General features: G+C 38.6%; 1 protein-coding gene across 1 annotated transcript in view; it reads right to left on the bottom strand.

Moving 5' to 3' along the window:
- The window catches only part of Vcam1 (vascular cell adhesion molecule 1), a 36,295-nt gene extending 25,761 nt beyond the window's left edge, over nucleotides 1-10,534 (bottom strand). The window contains exon 1 of the mRNA XM_021247851.2: nucleotides 10,213-10,534. The gene's annotated coding sequence lies outside the window, so the exon portion shown is untranslated. The remainder of the gene's footprint in view (nucleotides 1-10,212) is intronic.
- Between the last annotated feature and the right edge of the window lie 1,678 nt (nucleotides 10,535-12,212).

The following is a 12,212-nucleotide window of genomic DNA, read 5'->3' as shown; positions in this document are numbered from 1 at the left end:
CTAAGGTTAGTGACAAAATGAGTATTCATTAAAGATCTCCTCTGTGCCACCCACTGTGCTGGGTGCTCAGGAATACAGTAGCAACAAAGCAAACATTCTCTCCCTTTTATGTGGCTTACATTCTAGTGGAACTGAACAAAAAAGTGAAGAGCAAATGTACTAGTAGAGAAGATTGATTGTAAGTTAGGACAGGGAAGTCAACACCAAGTAGAAGTACAAAATTCTTGAACAGAAAAATGGTGAGTTAGGGGTTTCTTTTAGAAGCTGCTTCTCCAATCTTTGTAGAAAGGGTTTGAAGGAAGCTGTTAGTGGCCTGAAATATGGAATGTGGATGATGTGAAATAAATTCCTTAAGATTTCACACCCCTGAAAGACTCACTGGCTTTGCTTTAGTGAGGTTTAGCTATAGCAGTGTGGATTCAGCATAAGAATATGTTGTATTATCCAAAATTGAGGGTTCTCCAATTTTGGGACACTATGTGTAGAGAGATAGCATGGGATATGAAGGTGAATCTGGAATGTGGTGTACAGGGACAGCAAGGCAGAGTCAGAGAACAGTTAGTTTGGGATGGTAATACAGTAAATGAATTAGAAAAAAGAAAACGAAGTGATGGTGAGAAACTGGGAATTTTGCTATCAGGCTTTCAATTAGAGATATTGTAGATAATGATAAGTTTTAGAGAATGGCCACAGGAGAAAAATGACTAAGTTTTGGTAGATACAAGGACTACTATAGGCAAAGAGTCAAGGTCCACAGGGTACTCAAATTTCATGTCCTGGAAATCTATTTGCATCTGTTTTATGGATTCCATTTGTTTCCTATGTTTGGATTCCATCATGTTCCTCAGCTCCTCTCTAGATTTATTAATCATGTCTTGCACTAGGGGCACAATCTCTCCTGTTATCTGAGAAATTATTTCTGATTTCATGTTTTCCAGATCCCCTTTTGTTGTCAGTTCAGTGGGTCCAGGTGGTTGAGTATCAGAGTGTTCCATCTCATTTCCCTTTGGGGTTGCTGTAGGTGATCTGGAAGTCTGGTTTTGAGACTTATTTACATGTTTTCTCATTTAGACTGGGGTGGGGTCTGTTAGCACCTACACGGATTACCTCCTCTGAGCTGGGAGAGGTGGGACAGGGGCCAGGAGCAGCGGTAGGGATGGTGGCCCAAAAGCCCTTTCCTGTGGGCTGGGAGCAGCCGGAGGGATGGTGGCCGGGAAGCCACTTCCTCTGGACCAGGAGCAGTGGGATGGCGGCTCAGAAGCCCCTCCCTCTGGGCCGGGAGCGATGGGAGAGATGGTGGCCCAGAAGCCCCTTCCTCTGGGCCAGGAGCAGCCGGAGGGATGGTGGCCGGGAAGCCACTTCCTCTGGACCAGGAGCAGTGGGATGGCGGCTCCGAAGCCCCTCCCTCTGGGCCGGGAGCGATGGGAGAGATGGTGGCCCAGAAGCCCCTTCCTCTGGGCCAGGAGCAGCGGGACAGAAGGTGGCCCAAAAGCCCTTTCCTCTGGGCTAGGAGCAGCGGGAGGGATGTTGACCGGGAAGCCCCTACCTCTGGGCCGGGAGCAGCGGAACTCAGTACCTTGGTCTGCTGCTCTGGTGTCCTCTGCCTCTTTGTAGTGTGGAACCAGGTGGCTGCCTGCCTGCAGCGGGCTGATTTGGCATCTTCCGCGCTACTGGGGACCTCGGTAGGGCGTGGGCAGCCCTGCCTGTCTGCAGCGGGGTAATTCGGCGTCTTCCGCGTGACTGGGGACCTCGGTAGGGCGTGGGCAGATCTCAGGGTACTCAAATTAGTAAGATAAAGATAGGCATGGTAGAGAGGATGAGAATGAATGAAAATCATTAAAGAATGAAGTAGGGTCACCAAATGTATCAGGAGATTAAACACTTTGGGCAATTTTTAGAAGTTGCAATGAGAAGAAGGAGAATCCCTAATCTGACCTCCCGGCTCTGTAGCATGTGGGGCCACCATCTGACAGGATTCTGGTGGAGTATTAGCAAGCCAAACCAGGTTTCCATTAAAATAAAAAGATGAAGGAAAGGATTAGTGAAGGTAGACAACATCAGGGATTTTTCAGATGATGGATCTCAAATTCTAGAGTGCATAATAAAAGTCTTGGGAGATGCAGAATAAGGAATTTACAGATATGTATTGATATTGAGTGTAGAAGTTTGATCTTGTCAAGAGACGTGTAAGGAAATATGGGGTTAATCTTGGTAGTCTGTTAGAGGAAATTCTGAAATCAGATTTAATTAGTCTCATCTTCTGGGTCTAGTTTCATAAGCAGTTTGTATTACTAAGGCAAGCAGGGGAGGAGTGGTTTACCCAGAAATTCTTTGAGCTTTGGAAGAAGAGCAAAATGGAAGATCATGGTCTTAATAGGAACTCAGTAGGCTTCCCTACATTCTTCAGCACAACTATTAATACTTTACAAACCAAAGATATAGTGAGGTAGATTTACAAGAATGGAGGTAAATATTAATGCTCTAAATACCATGTCATATTAAGCAAAACTGTACCAACTAAGTTTGTCATCCTACCCAACTTCAACGCTGTATGTTCAGATTAATTGAATTATAGAGAAGATATATAGAGAGAAATCTCACATTTATAGCATTATTATACAATGGACCCTTGACTAATGAACTCAATTCATTTTCGAGGACTGGTTGTAATTCAAGTCAGTCAATCGAAGGCTCGGGCTCCTCTACACAGCCTTCAAAGTCTCTCTCCTGTATACAAGCAGATCTCAGTGTCCTTAGAGAGACATTGGCCCAGGATTTCTCAACCCCACACAGAAAAAGATGTTGTCATGTTCCTTCCTGAACTCTTTAAGGGTTAAATCCGTATCTGAGACCATCTGGAATCACAAGCTACCAGTAGTCATAATTCAAAATTTTGTTCTAAAGTTAAAACTAAAATTCTGGTCATAACCTAAGTTGTTCATATGTCAGGCCGGTTGTAACTCGAAGGTCTACTATAATTTTTAAAATTCTCTAAATTTTTTTAAATCTTAGGTAAACCTCTTAACAAGCCTTCCTCCTAGGAAGTAAGCAGGGTGATTATTTTATCTCCATTAGAAGAAGGAAACCAGGAGTCAGAGAGGCTGACTGACTTGCTCAAAGGTGGATAGTAGGTAATAGGAAAATCAGGACTAGAAGTCAAGTTTCCGGATTTTCCACTGAGTTTTCCTCCCACTTTAGTACACTGCCAACTTTCAAAACAGTCTCAATTCAGCTCAACCTCAAACCTTTTTTGGCCTTCCTGTACCGGTAAAAGTCTAGGAAAGCCTGGTAGATAATTTAGGCACACCCTGTCTTAGGATATGGTATTATTAGATAAAATCTATTTTTACCACTTTTTTTTCTGAGTTCATAAAAATCAACTTTCCATATCTATATTGTACTTAAAATCAACTCCCTGTTAAGCAAGTGTATCTGTAAAAGTGTAATGTTGTGTAATAAGTCAACAGAATTCGAAAATTCCCTGCTTTCAATCTCTGTATATTTTTCTTGGCTCAGAACTTAAGCTGTGGAAATTCCAAGACTTCCATATAAAAAAATTATAGAAGCAGGCTTGTGATTTGCCACATTATAGCTAAAGTAGGACTTTGGGAAAATATCCTGTTTTTGAAGCTTTTGTGCCAGAATAAATAGGCTAAATAGTAAATGTTTCAAATATTCTAAAAGGAATTTTTAAAGGATATATGGAACTGTCCTTAAGGAGATTACAAATAGTTTCTAAAAATTCTACAGTTAGGCTTTTAAGATTCCCAAGGAAAAAATAAGTAAATATAAGTAAACGAGTAAACGGGGGAAAGGCTGAATGCAAAAATGAAAGTGATCTGTTTAACCTGAAATATTTCTCATCTGAGGGATTTGATCAGTAGTCTCCATCACCTTTTCCATCCCTAGTTGAGGCCATCTTTATGTCAGATGGCAGTAATCTTCACAAGCCAGCCTGACATTTTCAATGCCTCTTGCAATTCTGCAGGAAAAAAAAAATGAGTCTGACATTCCCTGGGCTAAATGTTTTTAAGGAATAACAGCAACATCCTTTCTTTTTCAGATTAACAAACTGGACAGTGCAGAGTAACTCATTTTCAGTCTATAAAAAATATCTTGACAGTCTACTGAATAAGCACTCATGACCAAAAAATGAGATGTTTATGGGAAAGGATCTGAATATTATCTATTCCGGTGCTCCTCAACCACAAACTGGTGATCAGGTGTGAGTGATGTCACCCATAGTTCATTATTAATAAGAATTTTCTGCTCTTTGGAAATGATTTCTTCTTAAAAATAAATTAGATTGCAGTCCAAATAATTTTTATGACAATGTCATCTTCTTACTTCCATTCTAAAGTGCTTTCTTGATTTGTCATTAAGAGGTGGACAGAGTCAGACCTGGCTTTCTGTGAACTGCTGTTAACTGTTGATTTATCTTTGACATGGTGAGTAAGCTGGCATTATGCTAATTATTGTAGTTAGAAAAAATTTATCTGCAATGATATTTATTTTTTGTGTCCCTGCAAAATATTTATAAGTTTCACCCAAATCTGGCTTTGTGCATGTGAAAATCATCCATCATGCAAACTGTGGTGGAGAAAAATTTGAGCATCTCTAATGAAGCTCAGCCCCATCATCAGATGCAAACGCAGCAACCAATGACTGCCTGGCCCTCAGAGAGCAGCAACAAACCTGGAACACAAGGTCCTCTTTCCATTTATCTCTGAGACACCAGGACATCTGGCTAAAGGATTACATAATATAATTGAAAAGTTTGAGTAGTTCCTTGAGTATCAGCAGGAAAAAACAAATACATACCATTCTGGGGATGGGGATATAAAATATTTCTTTAAGGAACAGAAATACAACAAGTAAAATAGAATATAATAGGGCAAGGGATTTAGCTCAGTGGTTCCATCACCTGTTTTGAAAGTACAAGGTCCCAAGTTCGATCCTTGGTACCAAAAAAAAAAAAGAAAGAAAGAAAGAAAATAATAATTAGAATGCAGCACTTGATGAATAGAAAAGGTGAGTTACATTTAAGATATTTCAGGGTCATCTCTTCTAACTAAAATATGTTCTTTTTCTCTGCCACTCAATAAACCCATTATTTATTCCCACTTTATCCATGGGAGACAGGCCCACTTTCCACAATGTAAACAGTAAGCAGTGTTTTATAGTTTTCCAGTAACACCTAATTAAAGGCAGTTTAGTAACAAATCCTACTTCTACCACTTCTTTTTTTAAAAAAATAACTTCATGCAAGTTACTGTACCCAGGTTTTGGTTTCATGTTTAAAATGGAGATAAAATAATATCTATCTGTTTAAGAGTTACATGAGATAATACATGTAACATTCATAGCAGTTTTTGTAGTAAACAGTACCATGAAAATAATAAATATGAACTACTCCTGGGAAAAGTGGAGAGACTCTAAACCATATCTGAACTGATTTGTGAACTTTATTTATTGTATCCTGCTGAAAATTGATGGTGTACCATCCAAAAATACATTAATCTTTTTTTCAAGTGAACTGGAGTGTCTACAGTTGTGAGACATGATGAGACTGGTATGTGAGTTTGCTGTATTGTCCATTTTCTGTGTTTTTGGTTTCCTCTTTTGTGTGGTGGTTATTACTGAAACACAGAATCTTCTGGAAACAAAACAGAAGGTCGTGACAAGGTTGACATGGAAAGATTCAGATCACTGCCTCAATGATGAGGAGTGGTTTTCAAGTGTGGTGTCCAATATCACCTGGGAACTTGTTAGAAATACAAATCGTCAGATCCCACCACAGATCTACTGGATCAGCAACTCTGAGGATGGAACTCAGCATCTGTGTGATTCCAATACTGCTAAAGTCTGAAAGCCACTGTTCTCTGAAGAGTCTTTCCCCCAAAAATCCTCTTCTCTTCTTAAATTACTCAACAAAGGGAACTAGAAACGCATTCCTGTGGTTCAACCTGCTTCTTAGAAGACAACTTGCATGTATTTTTTGTGCTATAAGAAAATAAATTATGGAAGAAGTGTCAAGACAAAATAATATTTCACATTTTTGATCCAAAATATTATGAATATAATTTTGAAGATAGAATTATAAGGTTTTATTGTAGTTCTTTTGGGGGGGGGCATTTTCCTACTTTATCTAAAGCCCAGAGGAATCACGCTCCTTAACATATAAGACTGTTGCAGAGCAGTTAGAACCCAGGCTTTGACTTAGACAAGCCCACTGCTTTTTCACTATCCTAGTACATTTTGCTACTTTTCAAAAAATAAAAACTATCATGGCAATTGAGGGAACCAAAGAAATTTTTTTCTTTCAAAATTCAATTTTGGCTAATAATACTGCCCAGTTCCTAATCCTTGATTTATAGATCCTATAAAAGACATTTGAAAAAACCACAACATGGTTTTTTAATACTTATTTTAACTCTGTAAAGACATTTGCTCAAATAACTGCTGACATTGCCATTGTCTACTGGGGAAGATTGTCCACAGAGTCATGGATGAAATTGTCCTAAAACTCATAGAATGAGGAAGAAGAGGTGCCAAAAGGAGTAGATGTTTTGAAAACCTCTAGGGAAGGAGACTAGAATCTCTCCAGTAAAGGCTTAAGGGTTTAAAATCTCCTCTTCTCCAGTTGTAGTAGCACATACCAGCACTCTGGGACACTGAGGCAGGAGTTCAAACAAGTTCAAACTCAGCCTTTACAATTTAGAAACATATTGAGACCTACTCTTAAAAAATACAAAGGGTTGGGGATATAGCTCACTGTGAAAGCTTTGGGTTCAATCCCCAGTACTACTACCACCACCACACACACAAAAAAGGCTCCCACTCTTCAAATACATTTACCCACACCCAATCTAAGGAGACTGAAAGAAACTCATTTACCCTCTTCCCAAGTCAAGATCAATTTTTGCTCTTGATAAATTTCCATCGTGAATAATAATAAAATGTATTTTTCCTTAGAAGCAAATTCTTTGATTCAGCATCAAATCTCAAAGCCCTTGTAAAGGACAAAAACATCCATGTGAGAATGTCTGGAATGATGGTGTCAAGCATTCTCAAGGGCTAAGAAGCTCACGCTGATAAGAAGGTATCACAGAATGGCCACTGAGACTGCCAGGCAACACTATTAGCAGAATGTAAGGGCTTTGTTCAGAATAACATTCAAAATAAACAAGGCAATGCACATGTGATGATTGGCATGAATTAAAAAATATGATTGCTTTAGCACTAAGTTTAGTTATCATAAAGTATTTATAAAATATTTTGAAGGTTCCATCATAAAGTGATTTTACTTTATTTCTCTTCCTAGCAGATTCAAATCTAGTCTCCCTTTGCACATGTTCAGGGTCATTTTTGTCAAATCTTCTCTAAGAAGATAATTGTAGCCTCCCTCTCCAAACTCTTCTCTTTCTTTCAATATTTTGTAGATGGATTTTTCTTACTCCGATCCTTATTTAACTCATACATTTCTTCCATCAGAGAAACTAAAGTGAATAACTCATTTACATTATTTTGAATCCTATTGTCTTAATATACCAATACTACTTTTTATTACCAGACAGAAAGAAATGCTTAAAATAAGTAGGATTCTTAAATTTTTTATTAGTATATGTTTGTAACACACAACAATTATATTCATCTGGGGAAATTTGTATGTATATAAATGGGGAAATTATTTGGGTGCATGAAATACACTCCATTAGAGCCACATCAAAAACATCAAGAGGCTGGGCAATTGGTGAACACTTATAATCCCAGCACACTGGGAGGGTGAGGAAGAATTGCAAATCTGAGCCCAGTCTAGGCAACTTAGTGACTTAGTGAGAGCTTGTCTCTAAACTAAAAAAAAAAAAAATTTAAAGGGAAGTCTGAGGGTGTAGCTCATTGCCAAGCTTTGAGTTTAATCTCAAGTAGCACAGGAGAAAAAATCAAAGCTCCTCAGAAATCAGTGACTTTAGATTGAAAATTCAGACAGGATCACATATAATTAAAGAAAGAATACTACAAGTGGCTGATTTTATAGTATCTTCGAACATTGGCTACAGTTACTTTTAGGTCAAAGCCATCCTACTGTCTTCCTGAGCACACACATGGATTATTCAGTGAATGTGTCTACTATATTAACTCCTTTGAGATAGTGAGTGGAACAATGAAAGAAAAAAATGAGGTACAGTTGGAAGGCTTGAATAACCAGGATTTGGAAGCAACAAGTAAAAGACTGATGAAGGTAAACTATACCTTGCTGGGAGTACTGTGCAGTAAAATCTCTCCCCTTATGACCTCATTGCATAGTCATCTGACTTCCCTCCACCAAGGAAGATAAAGAGTTACACTGGAGGCTCTCTAATGTATTAACAAAGGTAAGTGTTTGTAGGTGTTGTAGAATTCCAAGAGACAGGAGCGACCAAATGGGAGTCAGGAGGATTTATTTAAAGTGTATACACCATCTCAGTAGACTCTATCCAAAATGGCTGAATGTGGAACAAAGAGAAATTCCATCTTTCATATATTTTGTCAAAAGAGGTGATTTTTCTAGTGACATAGCAAATGATTTTACCAGAACAGGACAAGGGCAGACAGTTTTGTAACTTTGCCTTGAAAGAAGACAGTGTCTTTCGAATCATATGAGAACAGAGGATCATAAACTTTGTTTTCAGGACATAGTTATTAATTTTATCAGTATCAGAACAAGGAATTACAGCTATAGGGGATAAGGGGAATGATGAGGAGCTACCCAAGGCTGGGAAGGACTTACTTTTTTTTTTTTTAAGTCCTGCTTCAGGTGTATTACCAAAGAGGCTTCTGACAGCTCTTATTCCTTGGGTTACTTTTAACTTGTCACCTGGTCATCTTTCTTTTGTGTTCCTACATTCTCCCTTTAACATTTTCAACCTGTTCTACTGCCTCATTTCTGTTTCATGAGGTGTTAAGGGTCATCAAGCTTTCATAGCCATTGTCAAGACACTGTGTTTTTCAGGAAAATGAGTCACTCCATCTGCCCCCTCAGAGCTATAACTTCTCTGTGAAGTTAAAATGTTTCACTCTTTGTGTTCTACTCTAAAATGGCACTCTTTGCATTCTACTTCCATCCTGATTACTCAGCCTCCAAGACCTCATAAGGCAAGGAAGGAGTAGAGTACCCAGCAGGCGCACAAGAGGTTTATCTCCCCAAAACAGTCTACAGTAAGATTAACATATAAGACCATTACCATCTCCTGTTCTCTTTTCTTTTGTTTACTTGATCTAAGAAAATTTCTTTCTTTCTTTCTTTCTTTTTCTCTCTCTTTTTCTTTCTTTCTTTCTTTCTTTCTTTCTTTCTTTCTTTCTTTCTTTCTTTCTTTCTTTCTTTCTTTCTTTCTTTCTTTCTTTCGGTACCAGGAATCAAACTCAGGACCTCACACTTTCCAGGCAGGCCCTGCACTGCTAAGCTATACCATGGCCCATCTAAGAAAATTTCTTTACTCATGTTTGGCCAGCATGCTCTGTGACTTCCCAAGTAGATCCATACATTGAGTTGTCAGTTATGCAAAAAAAAAGTTTTTAAAGATTACATTAACTGGTTGAATTTAATTTCAGTGGGAGTTTGAGTTCTATTACCACGCTGAAATAAGAATAAAGCTTAATCTATATTGTTTACTTATATTTCTTGGCTTAGTATTGCAAGACACTGGGAAAGACATCTCAGAGACAAACATACATGTGTTAGCCAGTCTGGATGCTACTGATTGCTTTAGCCAATCTCAAGCCAGTGTTAGAAATTAGACACAAAGCATGTTTCCCCTCTTTGGCTTCTAAGAAATACTGCTGCAATTTATGGAGCCAAGGGGAAGAATTTCACAGATGAATGATACTCCAAAATGATAATAGCAGCTGTTGGTCATGGTATACTCTTCCTTTCTCATCCTTGCAAGCAATTGAGACAATTAGCTTTCTTTAAACATATTTCTCCTCTGAGTGAATGGTCCAAAAATGCATAACTCTTTAAAAATCCTATGGCTTAGACTATAATCTTAATTGTCTGTTTTCCCCCAAATAGATTTGTCAGAGAAGCAGAGAACTATGCCAAACACATACCTAGAAAAATCTAAACAATATAACCAACAAATTCAGTCATTTCTTTTTATCATTTTTTATATTACTTTTAACAATTTCTTGCAAGAAAGCAAATATATGGCCCATTAACTTTTCCTTACCAACCTTGATGTCAGCATCCATGTGACAGAGCAGAAGATGAAGCCAAAGCACTAATGGAATTAGAAGGCTCTGTTGGAAGGGAGTTGTGCTGCAGTGAGTGGGGTGATGAGGAGGATGTTAGTGGAACAGCATCAGTCAAGGGTTGGTGCAGGAAAACACAGCCAAGATATTAGCTGAGGGGGACATTTAGGGTTGTGCTCTTTTCTCTCCCTTCTTATTACATTAGAAGAGCTATTCCTATTTTTCTATGCTGCCACTGGAAAGCAGATAAGTAACCAGGTCAATACAGTGCTGCCCAGAAACAGGCTCAAAACAGGGTAGAGTGCACCTGGGGGAGAAGCAGATAATAATGGCTGCTAGCAGAAAAATAGCCCCTGAGAGTTCCTTCTATCCATTTTCCTCCTCTCCTCCCATATATAGGGGTTGTGGTGGCTTTGTAATGTATCGACTTGGCTAGGATTAACGGTGTTTCCAAGAATTCCTTTCCCCATATTTCCAGTTAGGGTTAAAGATTTTTTGCGCAATATTAGAGGGTGGAAATGAAGCAGCTTCAAGATTTGTTTTTACACTCAGAAATGCAGAACATGGTAACTAGGGACTTATGAAACTCTTGCACTTTGTCACTTTGCTGGCTTACTTCAGAGATGTCCAAATGCTCCAACTTGCCCTGAAACCTCCTTCATCTTCACTGACCCATAGGCCAGATATATTTAGTTCCAAGATGAAGGGTCCCAGCTTCACACTAATTTGAGGCTGAAGGCAGTGACAACTGACATGAGCTCCAATCTATCATGGTGGTTTTCAACTCATGCTCATGGGCTTCAGACTGTCCTTGTTCTCCTAACTCATCTCCATCTTTCCTTTCTGACTACCTTCCATGAATACTCCAGCCTCAGATATGAAAATAGCTACTTACAGAGGCTTTCTAAACAGCTCCTTCAACCATGTAAGTTTGAATTCCCTAACATACTTTAGCATAAAGAAATGGGTATATTTTCTTCTAGTGATTCTATCTAAACTGATACAGAGATTTAGCTTATTTCAAGTGAAAGAAAAAGCTTATTAGAAGAATGATGAAGGAAATTAGATTTGACTTGACTACCTGCTCACAATTTAGTCTGCCACAGTTTCATGAATACTGGCAGAAAGCACAAGACATGAGTCAGAACCAAAGGATAGTTTATTACCCACAAAAATAGAAGTAGACAATAGCATTTTTGTCCCACTGATTCCCTCAGCCCCAATTCCCATAACATGATGCAGAGAGAACCAGGTGGCACTTCTCACACTCTGGCTTCCATTACAAGAGGAGCACTGGATTTAGGAAGTCCAAATTTATTATGCTGGACAGTAAACATGTTTAACTTTTGGCCCAAAAACATGCACTATTTCTATATTTCAAGACTTTAAGTAAGCCTTTCCTTTGTTACAGAGTGAGATGCTATAGTATTTTTTTTAATAGAAATAACCTTCAAAAAATAGAAAAAAGTGCTCAGTACCTTTGCTTGGGAGATGTGCTAAAATGAAAGAAAACCATAGAGAATTGTCTATCAGGAGTGTCATTTCTATTGTATTTTATTTGTCAAAAAGCTAAACATTCATTCCCCAAAGAAGGCTGAGTCACTAGGATTTCTGCTTCCATCCAAGATGAAGTAAGAAAGATCAGATTTATTATCTTGTATGAAACAAAAATCTAGGCAGATTATATAAAACAATGGCTATTAAGATGATGGAATCAGACAATGAGTGATAGTGTTCCCTGAGATATGGAAAATAAACACAAACAAACACAGATATCCCAGGTACTGGCTTGAGAGAATTTCCAGACCTGAGTGTCAGGAAAGAAAGCCCAAGCAGAACTCAGCAAATTTCCTTAGACAGCTGCGAGTCCAGGAGAACTAGGTGATTAAAATTTGTAGGGCAGAGTGCTGGTGAGAAAAGAGCTGCCTCCAGAGAAAGAGCCCAGAAGTCTGAAGACGTACCTTCTTGAGGGCTTAGCACAG

Source organism: Heterocephalus glaber, unplaced genomic scaffold, assembly GCF_053883595.1.
Source record: "Heterocephalus glaber isolate CG9 unplaced genomic scaffold, H.glaber_assembly_v1.0 deba00001442, whole genome shotgun sequence".
NCBI classification, from domain to species: Eukaryota; Metazoa; Chordata; class Mammalia; order Rodentia; family Bathyergidae; genus Heterocephalus; species Heterocephalus glaber.
Note: the sequence above shows the minus strand (reverse complement) of the source record. Positions and strands in the feature narration are given on the sequence as shown.